Source organism: Cupressus sempervirens, chromosome 11 (genome assembly GCF_028749045.1).
Source record: "Cupressus sempervirens isolate cs-2001-9-10 chromosome 11, ASM2874904v1, whole genome shotgun sequence".
Lineage (NCBI taxonomy): Eukaryota > Viridiplantae > Streptophyta > Pinopsida > Cupressales > Cupressaceae > Cupressus > Cupressus sempervirens.
Genome location: NC_143128.1, coordinates 429,142,327 through 429,166,102, shown reverse-complemented (window position 1 = coordinate 429,166,102; position 23,776 = coordinate 429,142,327). Strand labels below are relative to the sequence as shown.

General features: G+C 32.0%; 1 pseudogene; it reads left to right on the top strand.

The window, feature by feature from the left end:
- Positions 1 to 669: 669 nt before the first annotated feature.
- LOC149530266 (scarecrow-like protein 1) overlaps positions 670 to 23,776 on the top strand; it is a 53,115-nt pseudogene continuing 30,008 nt past the window's right edge.

Here is a 23,776-nt window from a genome sequence, read left to right as displayed (position 1 = left end):
CAAAAATGGTTGAGTCAACATGTCACAACATGACATCATCAAAATAAATCCACATTACAGTCCCATCATGGTGACTAGAAAAATAACCAAGGATAACTGATCGATGACCAAAATAATGGTTAGGTCAAGTGTCTCATACATAAGAATCTCAACTATAACAATCAGTAATCACAATCAATACATAGAGCATTCCATCACATAACCATGGTTGGGTTTATAAAGATCGAGACTAAAACATCATCATGTCACCACAAGCACATAACCCCCAAGCCTCTGGTAGACGTCCTATACTGGCAACACTAGTCAACCCAAAACCCAAAACAATAGCATAAAGAATACACAATGCAAACACATGTTTTGGTTTTACAACTTGAATTTAAATGTAGAGATCTCAGTTTAAATTTCCAAGTCTGAAGAATGAATTTGAAGGAACATTTATATATGAATAGAAATCCATTCTTTAATTATAATTTCAATCCAAACGTCCCCCTTCCAAATCCATTTTTAATAAAACAATTAATTTAATCATGAGCCCTTAATATATACCAATTAACAAATTCATAATTATAAAATAATATATATATACATATAAATACATATATGAATATATAAATTATTTATCATTTAACAAAATCAATTTAATCAAATTCGATTAATGCCAAATCGAAAATGGCAAACGTTTTAAAAAAAAAACAACACACACATTATTAATATAATCACCGGTACGTAGGACCCTGTGGTTGCAGGGCCTACGGCGTCAGTGGTACTGTGGACCATTGCTATCACAGTACCTAAGACAGGGTACGCTGCGTCTGCAGTGGGGTGCGAGTCTCGTCCCACCCCGACTCAATGCTTAAAAATGTTTTTTTTTTAACAATCACTATGCGATTTTCATTTGTGAAAAATGTTTATTAAAACATTTCCGCCCACGGGTATGTTATCCCATTTTTTTTACAACATATATATATTATATACATATGTATGTATATATATATATATATACATATATATATATATATCTATATAAAGGTATATGTATATATATATATATAAATATATACAAAATTAAAATATCATAGCATATGAACATATATATATATATATATATATATGTTTGTATGTATGTATATATGTATAAACAAATTGACAATATATGAATACAAACTTCAATTTTCAGAATTCCTCCATAGACCTTTAATCTCCAAAAATTTCCAATAATTAATCTAATGGGTTTGACTATAAATTTCAACCCTAGACCCGTGTTTTTTTTTTTTTTTTTAGATCCATGCATATAAAAACTCTCAAATAAATTAATCTACCCATATTGAGATTGCACAGTAAATTATGAAATTCTTCAGAAGACATATGGAAGACATGAAGAAGACAAGAAATGCATGATGCAAAAATAGCATAAGTGAAAATACAAGAATCTACCTAGATTCTGATGCTAAATTTCTCTTCCTCAGAAAACCCGCAGAGCAAGCTCCCTTCTTTAGAATTCTCAAATCGTCCAATGCTCCAAACGTTATGACTAAGCTTCTAGGAATGCCTAAATATAAAGAGCTTTCAGGAAACATCTAGAATGCTTCTAGAAACAACTAAAAGGTGTCACCAACTAAGCATGGGTCTTTTCCAACCTTCAAGATGAGCCTTAGGGTTGTAGACACCATGTGCTTAATTGATGCACTAACCCCCGTGTTGTTGACACATGAGAAATAGAGAAGTGTGTTAATTCCCATGCAAGCTTATAACTCCAATTCACTCTTTATATAATTTCTATTTAAATATTTATAACTTTCATTTTAACTTTATAACTTTTATTATTATTATTTATTTATTACTTTATTATTATTTTATTATTATTATTAATTTTAATTTCTAATTTTTTTTTATTTAATTCATTTTCCTCAATAATTCACATTTAATTTATTAAAATATCAAATAACATGATATTTTATATTAATCTTCTCAAATAATTAATTTATTAATTAAATCTATTTATTAAGACTTAATTAATAAAAAATTCACCATAGACCTCCAAGATAAAATATGAAAACCCATCATAGAGCAAATCACTCAAAATCAGTCTAAAGGGTTAAAAATCATGAATCATGTCATCCGACACATTCGGTGGGTAAAATATCCAAATACTTGTCCTACCTCACTAGGACAATTGGCTTAAAGGTTTGGGATTTGGACTTGAGAATTTATCTTCCTTCTCTTATCATTGAGATAGTATAATAGGGTACGCTCATCCTGGCAATTCAGAGAAGTCGATACCCGGTACCTGCAACCTGCAAAAAAACCATGCATGTACATACAATATATATAATGCTAAGCTAAATAGACAATGGTAGGAAGTGGTGCATCGTGTAGATCCCGACTAAGCAGGTGACTACGACTCCCTTCCTTAACCACATCAGAAACGCCATACAATAAGAAAACACGCACACCATACACATGCAAGTATGGGGTAAGTATCCATAATAAAACACATAAGATAATAAACCATCCGTCTAATCATCAATAATAACTGAAAATAGTATAATGATCATCATGTATGCATGAAATGTAAAATTTAAATGATCTCATCATATAACCACTGAATCCATAACATAATGTCTGATAGTGTCAAAACAATACCACTAATCCATCAACATAAAACTAGTCTATCATAGTCTAAAGATAATAAGAATGTCTAGAAAAGATGTGAATGAGGGTAGGCACTACATATTGTAGAGGTTCTTTTCATGATTTTGACCCAAGGTGGCTCCTCATTTTTAGGTTCATTTGTTAAGTAATGAAGGAGGATTTTGATATATTCTATCACTTGTACTTGAAAAGGCATTTAATATTGAGGAGAGACCTTTGATTTCTACTCATTGTGTCTTCAATATTGTTTCAGATTGGAAATATATTTTTAGAACCTTGGCTATATTGAGCATTTGGTATCTATCTTTGGTGTGATGTAATTTGTATGCAAATTAATGGTTGATATCCCTTATACTATTTTTCTGAAACCTTTAAGATTTTTCTTATTAAGCATCTTTTCATGTTTGTTATTGTTCTTTACAAGTCAAAAGTCATACTAGTTTTGGCATGTGTTAAATGTGATTAAGTTTTTTTAATACCTTCCAATACTAGGCCTTCTTTTGAAATACTTATGTGCAGATCAATGTGTCAGAGATTGTATTATTTCATAAATTACTAAAGGTTCAACTTGCATTTGAGGAAATACTATTTTCACTTGAAAATTCTTCTGGTGTATCACCATTTCTATCTTTGTATTTCTTAATTATCAGTCATTCTTATCACTTTTTCTTCCAAATTTAGTTGATCTTTCATTTTTGAAGTGATTCACTATTAAAACTTATAGGAATCAACCTAGAATTCAGAGGTTCAATCTTGTTATATGTCATCGACACCTTGGAGTGATCCCATGTTCTCTAGAAATCTCTAGTATTTTGATACTTGAGATAGGGTGCAATTTCTAGAGTTAACAGGTTCCTTTTCATCTATTATATCTCGAAACTTGGTCTGTGTGTTAAGTTGTTATATATTTTCTTTGTGATTTTCTTCATACTGTAGCTAAAATTTTTCCTTCCCATTTCACTATTACATGGCTATCACTTTCTTTTTCTTTTATATAGCCACAAACTTGGATAATTTGCACAAACAATCACTCATAACCATAGTAGAGGGTTTTACTCTTTTGTCTCTAACTGTTCCTTATAGTAGAAATGCAAAATATTTCCATTATTTATATACATAAAGGGGATTCTTTCGAGTATCTTTTGTTGTTACTCCCAATTGTAGATGATTTTGGTATGAAAACATTTGTTGAAGGGTTTCAGTTTGCTGGGTTTTTAAAACATGAATCTTTGTTGGATTTTCTTGGAGCTTTTCACATAATTGGATACTCTCTCACTATTTCTATCTATTGGTACCATTATATTATTTATTTTTTGTGTACATGCCTTGAAGGCTCATGGCTACAACTATTATGAAGATCTCTGAGTTTTTTATAAAAAATAAAACCCTTGTCATTTTCTAGATTCCTCCTATTTGATAAAATTTCTTGCTACTCCTTGAAATTCTAATGTATTTGTATGGAGTGCACTCATGAAAATATTTGTTATTGAATTGGATTTTTCCATTAATTCTTAAGCAAGAAGCTTATATCTTCTATTTTATGGATGCTTCAATTTTTTATGGTTCCTTGGAGTTGAGATCTGATCTTTTTGAAATTCACCCTTACTAAAGGAAATTCTTTCTAGGATAATACTGAAAATACCTTTCAAATTTCTCTTCTATTTGAAAGCACATTCTCTTTATGTTCCAGCCACTTATTAAATACCAAATTTCACTTGTAATCAATCAATTAACTATTTTATTTGTTATCACATTTGCATCTACTACTTTCAGGCTAACAAGACACACTTTCCACGATAGCTAAAATAAAATTGCATTCTTCTAATATGTTCTTCTTCTCCATGTTCATTGCCTTACAAAGCTCCATGTTTCAATTTTTTTTGTAGTATTATCAATTGATAAAACTTTAATTCCTTCACTAAAATTTTATTAGAAGTCCTTTTTATAGCATGACATTTTAGATTAAGGTAAAAATAAGTTTTGAAGGGACACAAAACCCTTTAACAAAAGCAAAATATTAGCATTAGGAACAAACTAGGTTTTACAAGGACTTGAAACCTAGAGTAAAGCAAGAAAAACTCAAAAATCAAGTTGTACAATGACTTTAAATTAAAAGTTAAACTAAACACACACAAGTTTTATAGCATGAAGTTATCTTTGTTGTTGTTGTTCTTTATCTCACACTTTCTTGTCTCAATGTTTTATCACTTCTGAACATACATTTGTCTATTCATATTGTAACTTTTTCCTTCATATCTTCCACCCTGCAACTTTTAATATATATCATTACACTTATTTAATATTTTTAGTTGAAACATCCATTTCTTAAAATGAATTTTTAGTTGAAAATTCATTTCTCCTACAACTCTTCCTATAAAATTTCTCATTTTTCTTGTTGACCATTTTTACATACTGCATCTATGATTACTGATCAACTATAAGAGATAGTTGTCCCTTAAACAATTATTTTTTCTTATTTATCTTTCTTTGTGATTAGCAATGTGATAATAAAAGGTTTCATGTGAAAATAGACATATGTCCCTTTGATATTGTGATCTTTCTTTATGTGGTTGATATAAACATGTTAATAAATGGTACATTGGGCTCAAACCCTTGTGGGAGCCACATATTACATCTATGTGACATTGATCTTTTCCTACATATGACACAACTAGTTAGAAAAATGAAGTATAGCTTAGGATTTTGGATGTAGATACATAGCCATTTCTTATATCCTTTAGATCTAACTCATTTTTTGCAATTGCAAGACTTGGAGAAGGAGCATGGATAGGGGGCCAATAGGGGAATGTGCATGAACAAAGTGGCAACATGATCAGTCATTATAGGACAAGGTTAGCACCCATGACCCTTCTTACTTTTTCTTTTTTCTTTTTTATATTTATTCAAAGTCAAGGTTTGGTTTATTTCTTTGATTGGTTAGTTTCATGACTTGTGTGAAACATTCTAGATATTTGATGTGAATAGAATTACATTTTCAAAAAAAATTATGACACTTGTTTTACTTTATGAGATATTGTTCTATTTTTCATCATAAAATGCAATTTACAGACATAAATGATCAAATGTTTGCATAATGTTATGCTTTGAATGTAAACACTTAGATAATTAGTCATTTCTAGTAGTATAGCTCTTTTTGTTTGCACTGGTAGGTCAAATAGGTAGTAGCTACAAAAGAAAAAGTTGTTGGTATGGCCATATTATGAGACTATTTTGATATGTTTTTTGACACCAACTTTGTGCTTGCTGATACAATATTTGAAAGTGATGAAAAAGTACTTGTATTGCTTGAGAAGTTGAAATTCCTAGAAACAACATATAGTGGCTCTTCTTTGATAGTTGGTGATGTTGAATGTCTCACATGACATTTACTATGCAATGATCTTCTTCTTCTAACATATACTCTTGGAGGAGTTGTTTGAACTCTCTTTTTCAAGGAGTTCACTCAAGAGTCCTTCCTTTCCTCTTGGGTGATGATAACTACAAATACTCAAAAGACTTTGAACTTCTGGTTTGTACCTTTTTAATATAAACTTTTCCATTGGTCACCTTCCTTTACCAATGGAGTCACCAAATATGCTAAAACTCAACTTATTAAAAGCTATAAACTAGCTATACCACATCAAAATGACAAAAACTTCTAAAAATTTTGACTTCATGTCCCATTGGGCATGCCAAAATATTAAAGCATGAAATTTGCACCCTACAAACTCACTGAAATGAATTGAAAATTTTAGGTAACATTGAATCACTCATAGGAAGTGGGCTTTCCCTATTAAATTGAGTGAATCTCTAGGTTGTGATAATTATCTAAGTTTTGAATATTGAAACAAATAAACTTGAGTGGAAAAGGGGAAGAAATGCAAAAATAAATACCTAAAGTTGAAACTAAACTAATAGGCAATACACCAAAACTTGTGAATATTGAGGAAACAACTAATGGTTGTTGTTAATATTTTCCTTGGTTTACAAAACACTTTAGTCCTATACAGGTTTGCATAACTATGTCAGAGTAAGGTCTGATTATTGAGAGCTAAGGAAAAGAAAGATATTCTCATAACATCTCAAAATTGAAGACACAAACTATAACCTACAAACAAAGTACACCCTGCAACTAGGTGAAATATAAGACAAAATATTAAGGAATCCTAAAATCCTTTTTCCTATTTCATCAATTCAAAATTCACACAAAGTAACAGAAAGAAAGAAGGCCAACTTTTTGGAAAAAAATTCACAAATAATTTAGTCTATATATTTAGAATTCAAAATGAGTTACAAAAAAATTATTAGAATTAGACTTAGGACCAAAGAAATGTCACCAAATTCTCCTCTACCTAATCAGACTACCTAAAACAATAAGAAATTGAGTAAAAACCCCTTGGGGTCAAATCTATGAAAGGAACCTCTAAAATAGGAGTCATAATCACCAAAAATGATGACTAACTACTATATAATTGCCACTAAGTTATTAAGAAACCAATGACTCATGCTAAACTATCCAATTACTACTCAAACTAGCCATAAAGAACTCCAAACTGACCCCTAGAATTACTTCTTCTAACTCCAATTGATTTACAACACTAAGTCTCCTCATAATATCTCTATGACTCTCAACACTAAGTATTATGACACATGTCAAATTCCATAAGAATATGCTTAAATTCTCTCCATTTGCATTTTTTGAAAATAAAAAACATATTAAATGGTTTATAACATACCACTTTATATATATTGTTTTAAACTATAGACCATATGCAAATAAAATGTTTCTAAAATTTCAAACTTAAACACCTCATCAAGTTCACAGTAGGAAAAAATAAAAAAACCATAAAAAATGCATCAGACTCCAAATATATTATGTTTTAGTTTAAAAGCATATATGGTGTTGAATTTAAACCCAAGAATTCATTTTGTACATTGAATGCTCTTGAAATTGAGAGACAAGAGGTATTTGTAGGGTTTTGAACTTTGAATATATATGTAGCTAGTGCATATAGTTTCATGGAATTCTCTATATACTTCTCTAGTATTCATTTCTTGGATAGATTTGGAGTTTAGTTGGCATTTGTGACAGCCATTTCTCTTTTCCACTATTATTTTTTTGTTCTAAGCCGCCAAGGATGAGGTGTTTGTGAAATTTTTGGGCATGATTTTTGAGTGTTTTCTTTTTCTACAAACTGTGGCCGTAAGGTATGTTGTAAGTGTTGCTTGGCCACCATGAAGGGAAAGCTCTTATGGCATAAGTTGTACTACTTTGAAGGTATTTTCCTTTATTTTTAGAAGCCATTTTGAAGTTCTTTTTGCCTACTATGGATGAATTTCTATCTAGAACAAGTTATGGCTTGCATACATGTGATTTTCCATTTCTTTTTATTTCTTTTGATGCTAATGCCATGACCTAGATAGAGATTTTCATTTCTTTTGATAGAGTATAATATTAATGTGATTCTTCATTTTGAGGTTCTCATACTTTATTATGGATTTAAGGGTATTTTTTGGAACCATTTTTTCCTTGCATAGGTTTCTCATATCTCCTCCAACAACTTCTCTTTTTGTGACTTGCTCTTAATTTTGACAATTGCTCTTTGTGATATTGCATTTGGGTATTCTATTTTTCTTAGGAACTTTCTGATAAGGGTTTCATTCTTCATGCCATGATTGAATTTTTCTTCTTTTCTACCATATAAATGCTCTCTTTTGTATCAGACTTTGAACCCCAAATGGCTTTCTTTTTTTTTCATGATATTGAACAAAAGATAGGCTCATAGATTCATTTTCTTGACTTTCCATTTAAAGATACAGCTGAAACTTTGCTTTTATTTTACTCATGGATTGATATTCATTGATGCTTCTTCTTTTTTCATGTAGAAGTACTCCCATGTGTTCTCGACACCATTCCATGGCCATAACAGGTGGATATCTTGTGATTGATATTAGTGGATGCTTAGTATTCCTTCCACAACTATTATCTATCATCAAGGGAGGTATTTTATTATCAATATACTTAACTCCACCATAAACCCCTACTATTGTTTGCATGGTCTTTAGCTTAGAGTGTCACAATTAGCTGAACCTTGGATGAAATGCCATTTTCAATTTTTTAGATGATTGTCATTATCAACCTATTCCCATCTTTTCTATCAATTACTATACATTATGGAACCCTTGTCCATGTTTCACCAGGTGAAAAATATTCCATCTATGTAAAAGATATAGATTTTTACATAAACACTCATCCTTAATTGTAACTTTCATTGTTTCCTAAAACACATTTTTTGATAATGGTTGTTGTCATGTTCATAGACATACTCCTCTCAAAGGATCTAAAACTCTCTATCTCATATCTAAAGTAGAACTTTTCTTATGAAACTTGCACATGATATTTCATTTATATCTTGAGCTTACCTTTAGTCACCTATTGCTCTTATTAATGCCATGTACTTGAAAAATCATTTATATCACTTTTCTTGTTGCTTACCACACATCATTCTGCTTGCGTTGTAGGTTTTACATTCATACTTGCCTCTAACACTTATGATGTAGATCATTACACTTGTTTAATACTTCCAGCTGTCATACAATGATTTACAATAGATTCAATATTTTGGTTTCACTTGCATACTTTTTTCTTTATATACCATGCTCTTTTACTTGAATGTAACTTGAATGTAATAAACATCAACTTTGAAGTCTTTTGTGTGTAGTTGAACCAAGAAAGACTCATCCCTTTATTGTTTATCTTTTCAAAAATTGAGTCTATTGTAGCACACTTCTATTATAAGAGTAAAATGTTTCATAAATTGATATGTTCCTTTAATAATTTTGTTGAACTTGTTCTGATCATCTCCATAGGACCTATCTTTTATAGGGACATTGAACTCAATAACCCTCATTGGAGCCTAAAGTTATATTTGTGTACCTATAAAAGATAGAATGTTGTACAAGAAAAAAACATACTAGTAACAAAGCATTTATGATGGGGACATGACCCAACCATAGAATGGACACAACAGGAAAGGGAAAATTTTATTAACTATAAAAATATGATAGTACACTTAGTGCAGAGAAACAAACTCCAAAACATGCCCTATGGGCTTACAATAGTATAAATCTGGAGATAAATTCTTCTCCCAGTACCTTCTCTCAAACTCCACTCCTAACTACCTTTTACAATGCCAGAGATGTCCTTAAATAGACCCCAAAGGGTTAAGGATTAGGAATACATTCTAGAAAGTGCTAGTTGGCATCCACCGACCAAATAGAAGGCTCTAGAAGTTGCATTAGAAGTCGGCACAAAATTAGAAGAATCTAGAAATGGTAACCAAACTTTCGTGAGGCATAACTTTTGAACCATAGCTCCGATTGACGAACTGTTTACATTTTTAGAAAGCTATCGAAGCGCTCTATAGTCTTATGGATGAGCTTTTCTCATCCCCCATTTTTTAGCCCTGTTTGAGGTCATTTAATGCCCCTAGCTTGACTTTGAAGCATTTTTAGGAGGTCTCCAAAAACCAAAAAATTGCAATAACTTTCAAATCGTGGGGCCTTTTGACCTGGTTCTTTTTTTGGAATGCTCTAAATTACAATTACATTCATTCAACCAACTTACACCTTCTAATTCACCAAAATTATGGCTCAATTACATACTCCCTTTTTTTGGCATTTATACGTATCCCAAGGTGCTTAAATACTTTATCCTAGAACACTGATATTGGAACTGTGAGAGTTGGAACCTTTATTTGACCCAAATGGGTATCCAAAAATGAAAACACATGAAATAGAAACTAAGTCTAAGTACATTTTTTTTGCGTGACACAAGATTGCCCTTATACCTCTGGATGCTCTTACATCAATTTATGTCATGATTGTTTTCCTTTCATGATGATATATTCATTATGAAGATGAATGGCATGATAGAGAAATGAATATGAGGTGAGATGAGACACTTAGCATTGCTTAGATCCATTGTATTTAACAATCATTTCTATGAATGTAGGGTTTAGATACATGGATGAGATGCAGTTTGAGGCAGCAAATGGGTGAAAGTGACTGGATGTAACTCAACTAGTCATTACATACAATGAATTGGTGAAGGTTTTGCAAATAGGGTTGCAAGCAGAGTGGGTTTAACCATGGAGGAAACTTCATAGTTAAGTGAACTCTAGCTAGAATAGTATTGGGATGAGTGACCTCTCGAGAAGTTCTGGTGCTTCACCTATATGAGCATCACCTAGATCCAATGAGTGTTAAGTGTTCCATTTATTCTCATGAGAGATGAATTCATTTTGAATCACTCCTCATGAAATATGGGTCAATGAGTCTAACTCAAAAACTACATGACAGTTAAATCTTGATAGCAATATCATAATTTGAATTGTTGTGGAAATTATCTTCTATTTGTCAAATGTCCTATGAAACATTCTAATGCAAAGGGCTTAAGGTTCCAACTAATTAACCTTTAGCTAATGTCCAATCTTGAATCTTCCTAAGATTATTTTTCTTGTCCTTATCACCAATACAATCCTCCAAGGCTTCTCTACCAACTTGCCTCCTAGGTATAGTTGATTTGATATAGACTCAACTCCCTTCTAAGGCACTAGTTCAACTAGTCCTCCTTCTATAAACCTAACCTCTACTTAGGATCTTAACCTTCCACTACCCTAGAGTCTATTGGGATTTAACAATCATTTCTATGAATGTAGGGTTTAGATACATGGATGAGATGAAGTTTGAGGCAGCAAATGGGTGAAAGTGACTGGATGTAACTCAACTAGTCATTACATACAAGGAATTGGTGAAGGTTTTGCAAATAGGGTTGCAAGCAGAGTGGGTTTAACCATGGAGGACACTTCATAGTTAAGTGCACTCTAGCTAAAATAGTATTGGGATGAGTGACCTCTCGTGAAGTTCTGGTGCTTCACCTCTATGAGCATCACCTAGATCCAATGAGTGTTAAGTGTTCCATTTATTCTCATGAGAGATGGATTCATTTTGAATCATTCCTCATGAAATATGGGTCAATGAGTCTGACTCAAAAACTACATGACAATTAAATCTTGATAGCAATATCACAATTTGAACTGTTGTGGAAATTATCTTCTATTTGTCAAATGTCCTATGAAATATTCTAATGCAAAGGGCTTAAGGTTCCAACTAATTAACCTTTAGTTAACATCCAATCTTGAATCTTCCTAAGATTCTTTTTCTTGTCCTTATCACCAATACAATCCTCCAAGGCTTCTCTACCAACTTGCCTCCTAGGTATAGTTGATTTGATATAGACTCAACTCCCTTCTAAGGCACTAGTCCAACTAGTCCTCCTTCTATAAACCTAACCTCTACTTAGGATCTTAACCTTCCACTACCCTAACCTCTACTTTGGATTTAACCTTCCACTACCCTAGAGTCTACCATGGAGGAAACTTAATAGTTAAGTGCACTCTAGCTAGAATAGTATTGGGATGAGTGACCTCTCATGAAGTTTTGGTGCTTCAACTCTATGAGCATCACCTAGATCCAATGAGTGTTAAGTGTTCCATTTATTCTCATGAGAGATGGATTCATTTTGAATCACTACTCATGAAATATAGGTCAATGAGTCTGACTCAAAAGCTACATGACAACTAAATCTTGATAGCAATATCACAATTTGAATTGCTGTGGAAATTATCTTCTATTTGTCAAATGTCCTAGGAAACATTCTAATGCAAAGGGCTTAAGGTTCCAACTAATTAACCTTTAGTTAACATCCAATCTTGAATCTTCCTAAGATTCTTGTTCTTGTCCTTATCACCAATACAATCATCCAAGGCTTCTCTACCAACTTGCCTCCTAGGTATAGTTCATTTGATATAAACTCAACTCCCTTCTAAGGCACTAGTCCAACTAGTCCTCCTTCTATAAACCTAACATCTACTTAGGATCTTAACCTTCCACTACCCTAGAGTCTATTGACCATGCATATATACTCCCCATAGCCTTCTTGACCTCACTTTAACCTTCTAGTCACAAAAAAACACCAAGAAGTTCCAAATACTTCACATAGGCTAAATAGGCCTATTGTCTATTAGATCTAATGACCCTATTTTTCTTCCATTCTTCAATTTTCTCCAAAAAACCCTAAAACCAACTTAGGAATTGGGTAGCTATCTCCTAGTGTACACTTTATTTGTGTCACACTCTAAACCCTTCTATCTAGGTGATTCCATGTGTTCAGAATGCTTGGATACTAGCTTAGAGCTCCCTATCCATGGAGTGCAAGAGAGTATGATTCAAATATGAAGGCTCTAAGCTGACCCTTAGAGATAATCTTCTTTCTATTAAACCATGCAATAGGATGTTTGAAAGATGAGATGGAAGAATGCAAATGCCCACAAGGAGTTCCTCAAGGATGGAATGCAAATATGAAGTAAGCTAAGATGAAATGCAAAATGCAGCTATGTTAAACAAGATGAGAGTGTTACAAGATCCAAGTTAATTACTAAGTTATTTAAGCTATTTCAAAGACATTAAACTAGCATGAAACTATAATAAAATTCCATATGATCTTAAGATAGTATGTGATGGATGAGAGAATGAGACAAGGGATGAGAAGTTCTCCACAAAGCTCCATAGAAACTTGTTAGAAAACTTGAGCATAACAATATTCAAAAGGTAGATGGATCCTTTGACAAGGGAAGCACTCTATCTTTTAAAGTTGTATGGATGGTAGAGATCAAGGTGAAGATGGTGGAAGATCAAGGGTGGAGTTTGAAAATAGGAATGATCCATGTGTGCACATAAGTCAACCAATGAAATAGAAGTTGACTTCCCATAGAAGTTTAACCTAGATATTTTCATGCTTTATCCTTTGTGGTCAACTCTAGTCAAATTGGGGCATTCTATCATTCATGTATGGTCACTCTTTGGTTCTAATCATATATCTATCATCTTGGACACTACAATATCTCCATTTACTCATATCTAGCTTGTTTTTGCATTTCCCTTATCTCATTTCAATTTTGATCTTGAGGGGGTAGAAATACTTTATCATTGCTTGCTACAGCTATCTATTTCTTAGGAGCATATGTCTAATATTTTCATTTTCTATTGATCTATCTTCTTTTCTTGGTGCTAACATTCTTCTTGAGTGCTTACACTATTAGACTATACATTTATAATTTGTTATCTATTTCTGCATTTTGTTCTTCAAAATCAATTATCTCTATCTATTGTTACCTACTCGGCTTCTATTTTCTTTGACATAATGTGTTCCTAGATTGATCACACATTAGTCAAAGAGGGGTAAATTTAATCACCTAAAATGGTCATCTAGACTATTAGCCCCCTCCTCGACATTTTGGCTAATTTAATTACTCATTTACCTAGACCAAATTGTTAATAATCAAATTAATTTGATTATAACCTATAGTTCGACTATGCTATCCTAAGTATATTATTTGATTAAAAAAACATGTCCCATTTTAATTAAATAAAAGTCCCTCTTTCTTCTAACCCACTCAATGCGCACACATAAAGTCCATATTTTACAAATTAAAAGAAAAGGCTTTGTGACTTTTTTCTTATATGGGAAGTCAACTTCTATTTTATTGGTTGACTTGTGTGTGCACATGGATCATACCTATTTTCAAACTCAACCCTTGATCTTCCACCATCTTGACCTTGATCTCTACTATCTGTACGACTTTAAAAGAGAGAGTTCTTCCCTTATCAAAGGATCCATCCATCTTTTGAATATTTTTATGCTATAGGTTTTCTAATAGGTTTCTTTGGAGCTTTATGAAGAACTTCTCATCCCTTGTCTCATTCTCTCATCCATCGCATACTAGCTAAAGATCATATGGAATTTTAGTATAGTTGCATGTTAGTTTAGTTTCTTTGCAATAGCTTAAATCACTTAGTAATTAGCTTGGATCTTGTAACACTCTCATCTTGTTTAACATAGCTACATTTTGTATTTCATCTTAGCTTACTTCATATTTGCATTGCATCCTTGAGGAACTCCTTGTGGACATTTGCATTATTGCATCTCATCTTTGGAACCTCCCATTGCATGGTTAACTAGTAAGAAGAGTATCTCTAATGCTCAATTGAGAGTTCATATTTGAATCATACTCTCTTACACTTCATGGATAGGGAGCTCTAATCCAGTATCCAAGCATTCTAAACTCATGGAATCACTTGGATAGAAGGGTTTAGAGTGTGACACAAATTGAGTGTACACTATCTTGTTTGGAAAACTAGCTTCTGGAATCAAGTTCATATGGTGACTAATATATCTCACTAGTGGTAATCCATCAAGTACATTAGGAGATTTAATATTTGGAAACTCTTTCAATATATTTTCAACTTTTGTAGCCACCTCTTCTACTTCTTTATCATCTTTTGGAATTATAACAAAATAGATATTCTCATACCTCATACACTCTAGGTACTTCTTTCCATCAACAAAATATACTTTAGCAACACTAAATACCTTCTCATCTATGTCCATCAATGACTTCAATTTATTTTTCATTCCATCCTTTGTATGAGTGTAAGTTTTTAGATACCCATAATGTACAATATACCTATAAAACTACCATAGTCTTGCTAGCAATATATGACATATGTCCATAGGCATGATATCAGAGATTACATCATCCTGGTAGCTTCCTATCTTGAACTTCACTATGAATTTCTCATTGACTATGATTTTATGGTCATCTTGCACTCGGGCAATATAGTATGGAGGAAAATGTTTCTACTTCTAGAGTTTTAACTTTGTGACCATCTTTTTTGACACTAGATTGTTAGAATTTCTAATATCAATGATCACATCACAATACTTATCTTCACATTTGCACCTTGTGTGAAACAAACTCCTCTTTTATTTAGGTTCATTCTCACTACTCACTAAGAGCATTTTGTTAACTAGGACTTGCCCTCTTTTAACATCCTTAGAAGTGATGAGATGGCATCTTCATAGACATGTGCAACTTTGGAGTGTCCTTAAGTTCTCCTATCAATCCTTTTTTGGCACCAATGACATTCAAATTCCCTATGTCCTTCTTCTCCATAATGAAAACATTTTCTATAGAAACCTCCTCTTGCAAAGCCTTTCCCTCTTCCTCTTGCTCTCTGGTCTCTATGGTTATGACCATGTAAATGATTAGAATTGTTTTCCCTTTGGTTATGATTGTTGTTTTTGGCCTCATCCACATTCTTTTCATCATCATTTTGGCCTCCATAAGATTGTCCACCATGACCTCTTCCACTATTCTTTCTATCAAACTTCTTGTTCAAATTTTTGTTTACTCTTAGGGAAAACTAGTATGCCTCCTCAATACTCATTCAACCTAGACATAACTCCTCCTAAATGGTTGGCCTCAACCCATTAAGATAACAAGAAACTTTTTCCTTATCATTTTTTGCATTGCATGTTCTAATGAGAACTCAGTAGAACTCTTATGTATATCCTTGAAAAAATCTTCCCACTTGCTTTAACCCTTGCATTTTCTTTAGCAAATCAAGCTTATAATAAATGCAAATGAACCACCACTTCAATTTAGTTATCATTCTATTTGATCTTGTGATTTTATCATGTCCTCTTCTATTTTGCTCCAATTGGATCTCCTTCCCCTAAATCTTCTCATTACCCTTGAATTTGGCATTCAGAAACTAGACCCTATCAAGGTTTTCAATATCTTCATAATCAAAATATTCCTCTAATTTTTTGAATCAATTGATCAATTTATCAGTGTTAAGATTTCTTGAAAATATGGTAATCTCAAGCTTAGGTCATTTTCCAAGCTTGGAAATGGCCCTACAAAGTTTTGTTCCTCTCAGTTTAGAACTTCATTTTCTACTCTTTGACCAATATTTCTCTCATCTTCTCTTTGATCCTCATTTTCATCTCTTACAAAAAGTTTATCTCTCTAAGCATTTATTCTTTCAATGCTTACATTTTTCTATAGAGAGCTTTAAAACCCTCCACTATAACACCTACAAATCTTACACCACACTCTCTTCATGGAGGCATTTTTGTGGTTTGGATGAAACATTGGTGCAAGGTGCCTCCCAATTGGTAATTTATCTATGCAAGAAACCCAAATCGCATTTCCTGGTGCAAACTGCCTCATAGTCTATCATTTTGTCCACACACTTAGTAAAACTTTTCTCTTATTTCAGACCATAAACACATAACAAAAACAAAGAAATAACAGTAATTTGTAAGAAAAAAATATGGATTTTTTATTATTGTTATAAATTTAGAATTAAAATATGTAAATCCACATGGGCACTTGCATCGCAATAATTTGTAAGACAAAGTTTTGAACTATCACCTTGAGCTGTCCTAGATAAATTATGGGTCTTGCTAATATAGGAAGTTTTACACCACTCAAGAAGTTTCTAGATATCAAACCCTAACCCTTGAGGCTGACCTACCCTAAAATTACATATAGAATCAACCCAATACATTTATGAAATTTATTTTGGAATTTTTATTGGCCCAACTTTAGAGGAGCATAACTTGTGAATTATTGATCTTATTAGCTATTAGATGCAATTTTAGAATCCTTGACATCTTATCTATAGGGCCTCACTAGGGAAAGCTTTAGTCAACATCATTTTGGATCCCATTCAAAGCCTCTAAGCCCCTTAAAGTTGAGCCTAAAGTTTTTATACCAAACTTTCATACCAAAAATCCATAATAACTTCACAAATATTCATGATATGGAAATGAGCCTCAATTAACAAGGTGATATATCCAAGAGGAACCTCTATCTTTGAAGTCTGGACATTCCAAGGTCATATGAATGACTTACTAAGTAGCAAGCCTCTGGAGACAACTCTGCATTGTGACAATTATTATTCAAGAAACATAAAGGAAGGTTTTTTTGGGTGATGCAAGATATCTCTTTCACAAATGAATCTGTTGTTGTTAAGAGCTACAACTGTATGCAATGGTGAGAAAGAAATCTAATCTTAGATCTAAGGACAACACTAGCTTTCCTTGTAGATCTCTATTGCATATCCTTGAACATGTTCTAATCTTCTTTTTTCTTCTTCTTATTAAGTGAGCCTTTTAGTCTAACCTATTTTCTTCTTTATTTGACAACCTATGTATTGTATCACTTCACTAACTCTTTTATCTTACTCCTTGAGCACTCTTCTCTATTGACTTTACTATGACCAACATCACAAAAATGAAGTCTAAGTGTCTTTATGGACTTTTGTAATGTCAGGCCATAGATACACATAACTAAAATCCTACTTGATTTCAAATTTTGAATTACATGTCTATGTAGTTCACAAAGAACATGTGAGCCCTACTCCTAGGGTCTAAACTAGTAGTCATACTAGTTCTTTTATGAGCCTATGTGTAGCCTTTTTCCTTGTTACAACCTCTTCTACCTTATTTTCTATCACATCAACTTTTTTTTTCTTCATGTCTACTCACATCCTTGGTGACTCACTTTATAAATGATCGATGATTAGCTAGGTTCTAGACTAGTATTCTTGCTAGTTCTTTTATGAGCCTATGGGTATCCTTTTTCCTTGCTTTCTACCACCTCTTTTACCTTTTTTTTGTCACATCAACTTTTTTTATCTTCATTTCTAGTCACATCCTTGGTGGCTTACTTTTTAGAGGATTGGTGATCACCTACCCTTCATGTTTATCTTCTAATGGTGGCACATGCTACCTTGCTTTGTGCATGTATTAGTTCCACCCTCAAATGATGGTAGTGTACCTTCTAACATCTTCTTCTCCTCTTTGACTGGTTTCCAATCAATAAAAACACTATTTTACAATATTTATCACAATGAGAATTGTGGGGTCAAAGTATCCTTCTAAGTGAATTCACTTGTTTGTACTACTTTCATATTTAAACTATCTCACTATTTAATTTAGGTCCCCTTTTTGGTCAAAAACATGGTCATCTTTAAATTCTCCTTCATTTTGTCTCCCCTTTCATCATCTATTTATTTTCTTATCCTCCTTGGTTATTTCTTTCCCCATTGTATTCTCCCACCTTTTTGTCATCAAGGACAAAGGGTGTTATAGATTATTAAACACATCTTAGTAGTAACTTTGGCTGTTGGCAAGATCGGCTTCCCATGATTCCTTAAGAGTTTTGAATGTAATTCTCTTACTTCTTATATCATTAAAGAGATTTTCAATTCTATTTAGAGTACTAATTAGTGTTCTAGCAATTAGTGCTTCTGCATCATTGATCTATCCTTGTATGATTTCTGTTAATGGTGAGAGTATGCATTGTACTTTTTTCATTCATATAATTCTCTTTCTATACTCTTTTTTGGTTTGATGAATGCAATGTAGTGTTCCCTATGCCTTGGATAGATAGTTAGCTATAGAATCAATAACTACATTGTATATACTCTTTAATGTATGAAGATCCTATTGAGATTTTTGTAAAGCTTTTTCTAAGCTTGGTGTTGGTAAACTTGGATTATATGCCTTCTATAGAATTAGCACCATGGCCTTGAAGGTCTCTATCAAATTATCTTTCACTTTCTATAGAGCTGAATTTTTGAGTTCTACTAGATTGATCATCTTTTCAATCCTTCTTGTTTCCAATTTCTTCTCAACTAGATCTTCAACACTTCCTAGTTCTTCCTTGATGTTGTAAACTAATGTAGTCAGTTGATTAATTAAATTTGTATCTAGATCATATGATGCATAAAAATATAGTTATGTGATTATGTCTCTAGTAACTTGGTAATGTTCTTACCCTTTAATTCTTCTTTCTCTCTAAATTAAAATTCTTGCACCTCTTTAGAAGTTTTTTATATTCCTTGATCTCATCTAGATCCATGTGTTTGATCATTGGATTCTTCTACACAATGATGACATGTAGGGTCTTCTTTCCTTCATTTGTGTCTATATCATTTTCAAAGAATTCTCATTCATCCTATGATCTTAAATATGATGTGGGTGATAATGATAATTTCATCATATACCTTCTTGTTCCTCTTCTCTTCCTTATTTTTTGACACTCTACATCTTGAAGATGTTGGACCTACTACCATTTTTTCTTCCTTGTTATGTTGCACTTCTTCCACATTAAGTTTAAATGTATCTTTCTTCAGTGACATTTGTGGCACTTTCTCTAGTTTTGGAGTTTATTCTTTTGGAAGTTCCTCAACTGATTCCAATATAAAATTAATGATTTTTTCTTTTTCTTCTTTATTAGTATTTGGTGAGGATTCAACTATAATAGTTGCTACTTTGATTCACTAACCAACTTATTGTTCATAATAGATGTAGCTTTGATTTTCTCATTAATTTGTTGTTGATTCATTTATTTTAGCGACTTCACTTTATCTCTAGTAACTTTCCTCGCATCATATGTGACTAGTGGGGTCTCTTCTTCACTAGTAAATTGTAGAAAATATGTGACTATGTGACTAAAAATTTTAGTCACACCACTAAATTTTTAAGTCACATGACTAAAACTGATCACATTCTACTATTTATTTACAATTCACAACTATAGGTGACTAAATAAGTGATTAATTTGGCCATAATGTAAAATCAAAAGTTCAACCAAATAAAGGTGACTAAATAAACTACTAAATACATACCTGAATAGTTAGTTACCAATAATTACTCACCTAAACAAAAACTACTAAATAGTTAGTCACTAATAATCAATCACCCAAAAAAAGTGATTAAATAAATTATTATTTCTTTATAAGAACATTTTAAAATATCATAGACTTAAAAGCTCCATTTCACTAGTAATATTTTTTCTCCAATAGAATAAAACAAAGGATTAAAAAGATTCAAACAACAAACTATTGACTCCATGATAATAGTGTGATGAGAGATCTGTAAAGAATAAATTATTTTTAGAGTTTAGATGAAAACTCATGATCTCTCCCTCAATAAATATATTACATATAATTGAACATACAAATGGTGAAGGGATATACATATGCTATACATAGTGTGATGAGAGATTTGTAAAGAATAAATTATTTTTAGAGTTTAGATGAAAACTCATGATCTCTCCCTCAATAAATATATTACATATAATTGAACATACAAATGGTGAAGGGATATATATATATATATATATAGAGAGAGAGAGAGAGAGAGATAATTAATGTGAATATTGTCTTATTTCAATGCATGGTATGTTGAAAAACTATAGTCAGCATTGTATTAAGCAAGTTAGCTTTAACCCAAACTAAGGACATGGAATCAAAACATGAAAGAAAAGTAAGTGGTGTTTAATTTTCATCACATGAATTTGTTGGATTCGTAGGATGTTCAATCAATGATCGATACTAGTTATCTATGAGTGTATGCCAAACAATGGCCTTGATATAATATTATTTGGTTGATAATTTTATCTACTTCAGCATCATAAGAGGTGGGTTGGAGTATTTTATCTTCTTCTCTTTGAAATACCATCAATACTAGTAGTCTTATTCAATTTTATTTCAATATGGTGGATTGAGCATTATTCTTCAACCATGTAGTGCATTACCAATATCATTTTAAAAATATGGCTATAATTATGTCCCTCACCTCCCCCACTATCCCTCATTAACACCTCATCATTATAAAAACCCTCAAGTATTCTTCACAAAAATTTGATGGCTACAAAAGCTCCACACCTCCTAATTTTAATGTTAGGCATGACTCTCTTATGAGTAGGTATATGCCATTTCTAGAATTTATTGTTCTTCTATTTACACTTTAAATTTTTTAAGCCCCAATTTTCACACAATATTCTTTATTAAGTAAATATCTTCATTAATTAAGTGTTGACACTAGTACATACAAATGTGTGTTAAGAAATAAATTTAAAATAAAATAAATATTTATCTTAAAAACATTTTAAAAAATTAAATTATTTTAAGTTTAATTATTTCAAGTGAAATTTATAATTAAGAGAAAACAAAACATATATTTCTTAAAACATAAAGGAGTTCATGAATTATCATTTTCCTTGTGCACATGAATGACAAGTAAACTAGGTAGAGGAATGATAGGAAGTGAATCGACATGTTTTTGGAGCTAAAATCTGCATCCTTCCCCTATATTTACCCATGGAAAGAAAGAATGAAAAAACATATATAACCACCTCTACTACTTGGTTTGAGATAATACCTTTAGGAATTAAATGATTTTGGGTTCATTAAAGGTTATTTTATCAAGTAATGTTGTGAAATATGGTTGTTCCAGATTTAAATATTATCCCTCTAAATTTTCAATGACTATTTTTTAATGGATTTGATAGTGGCTATGTGTAGCGTAAGAGGGAGCTTCAAGTTTAGGGTTAACAAATGCATCATTATGACCACACAACTCCAACATAAAATTATCCCTTCATTCTCTAGAGCTACAATTGATCTTTATCTTTTAGGGATTCTAGAATTTATTGAGATTATGATTATTTCAATCCATTCAACATTAATATAATAGATGGGGCTCCACTAATATTTCTTCTTTTTCAAATTTTAAAAATAGATCAATACAAGGTGTTGAAAATTAATCTCTATAGAGGGTAGTCCAATGATTAATTCTTCATTTAGAACCTTTACACTCTTAAAGTCAATTTTTTTTAAGAACATAGACATGTTGAGGTGATAAAAAGATTCTTAGGGTCTTTTTAGAGTCTTTTGAATTTGAAGATGGAAAGGGGTCTTCTCATGTTTTCCCTTGATTTTTTCATTTTCATATGGCTTCAACATAATCTTCACACTCTTCCAATGCCAAGCTAATTGTGTCCCTTATATCTTCTATTTATGATCTACTTGAATTTCTAGATTGTTGGGTAGAGGAAAATTCTAGCCACTATTGTACATAGGCTAGGGTTTAATGGGATACTTTTGATTGTATTATCAACTTGGATATCTCAAACATGTAATGTTTTAGTTGAATTGTGCCTCAAATAGGTCATTTCCATAGTCTCATCAATTTTGGTGCAATATGTAATGTGATAACTAGGTAAAGTACTAGAGTATTGATAAAAATCAAGATAAATAGAAAGATAAATAACTATATTGTAAATTTTGAGACCACATCTAGAAATAGGAGACAAAAATGAGTTCCCCATGATTCAAAAATTAACTTGTAATTCAAATTCAAGTTTGAAAATGCTAGATCTAGAGTAAAGTACCCTTAACAAGAGGTGTCTTTATCAACTTTAATGTGTTCATCTAGATCAGGATGCTCAGTAGATCATTTTGTCAAAATTTCAACAAAAAAACATCAGTCACTGGAGAAACAATCCTTAGCTAGGGATTTTTGTCTATTTAAAATCCTAATCTATGTGTCTCAAACCACTCTTTGCAAATTTGTAACACTTTGTTATCAGATCTACCAGAACCTTGAAGGAAATATAGAATTGACAAATGGTAACTATTGGTACTCAAAATCACCTTCCCAATTTGAGCATCATTCCAAGCTTTGAATCCCTTTAAAGTTTATTTAATGCATGTGTACCCAGCTCTCTATTTGAGGCCTAATAGCTATTTAATGTTTCTAACACCTTGCATTCAATATATCCACTTGTTCCATGAAGATAAATTGTCATTCACAATTATGTTTCATGACTCACCACTTTGGGAGTGTTTAATATCCATACCAAAGAACCTGCATTTTTGGTTTTGAGTCATTTTGATATGTTTTGATGTGGTTTTGAATCCCTCAAAGTCAGTTGTTTAATATTTCCATGTTGATGGAAATTATTCAAAATTTTAGGAGGTCCTATTTAACCAGTTGTAACTTTGACCTAGTTGACCTAAATGAGAAAATTCCTTTTGCATTGCATTCTAGAGGTGAGAGACTTGCTATGTTTCAATTTTGAGCTTATGAAAAATTGATTTGATAAGTTTTCGAATGTGATTCCAAATGTAATTTGTAAAGTTTTACTAGTGTCATAAAGTGCAAATTGGTTGGTACCCCTATTTGGGATGTTATAACTCTAAATCTATGATAGGTGAGATCAAATGGATTGTGTACCATTATGTTCTACTCTAAAAATTCTTGAAGTGTGCCAATTTGCAAGTCTTGATGAATCCACCTACATACTTTCCCAAGTCCATTCTATTTGAGAAAATCACTTTTCAGCCATTGTTCCCACTT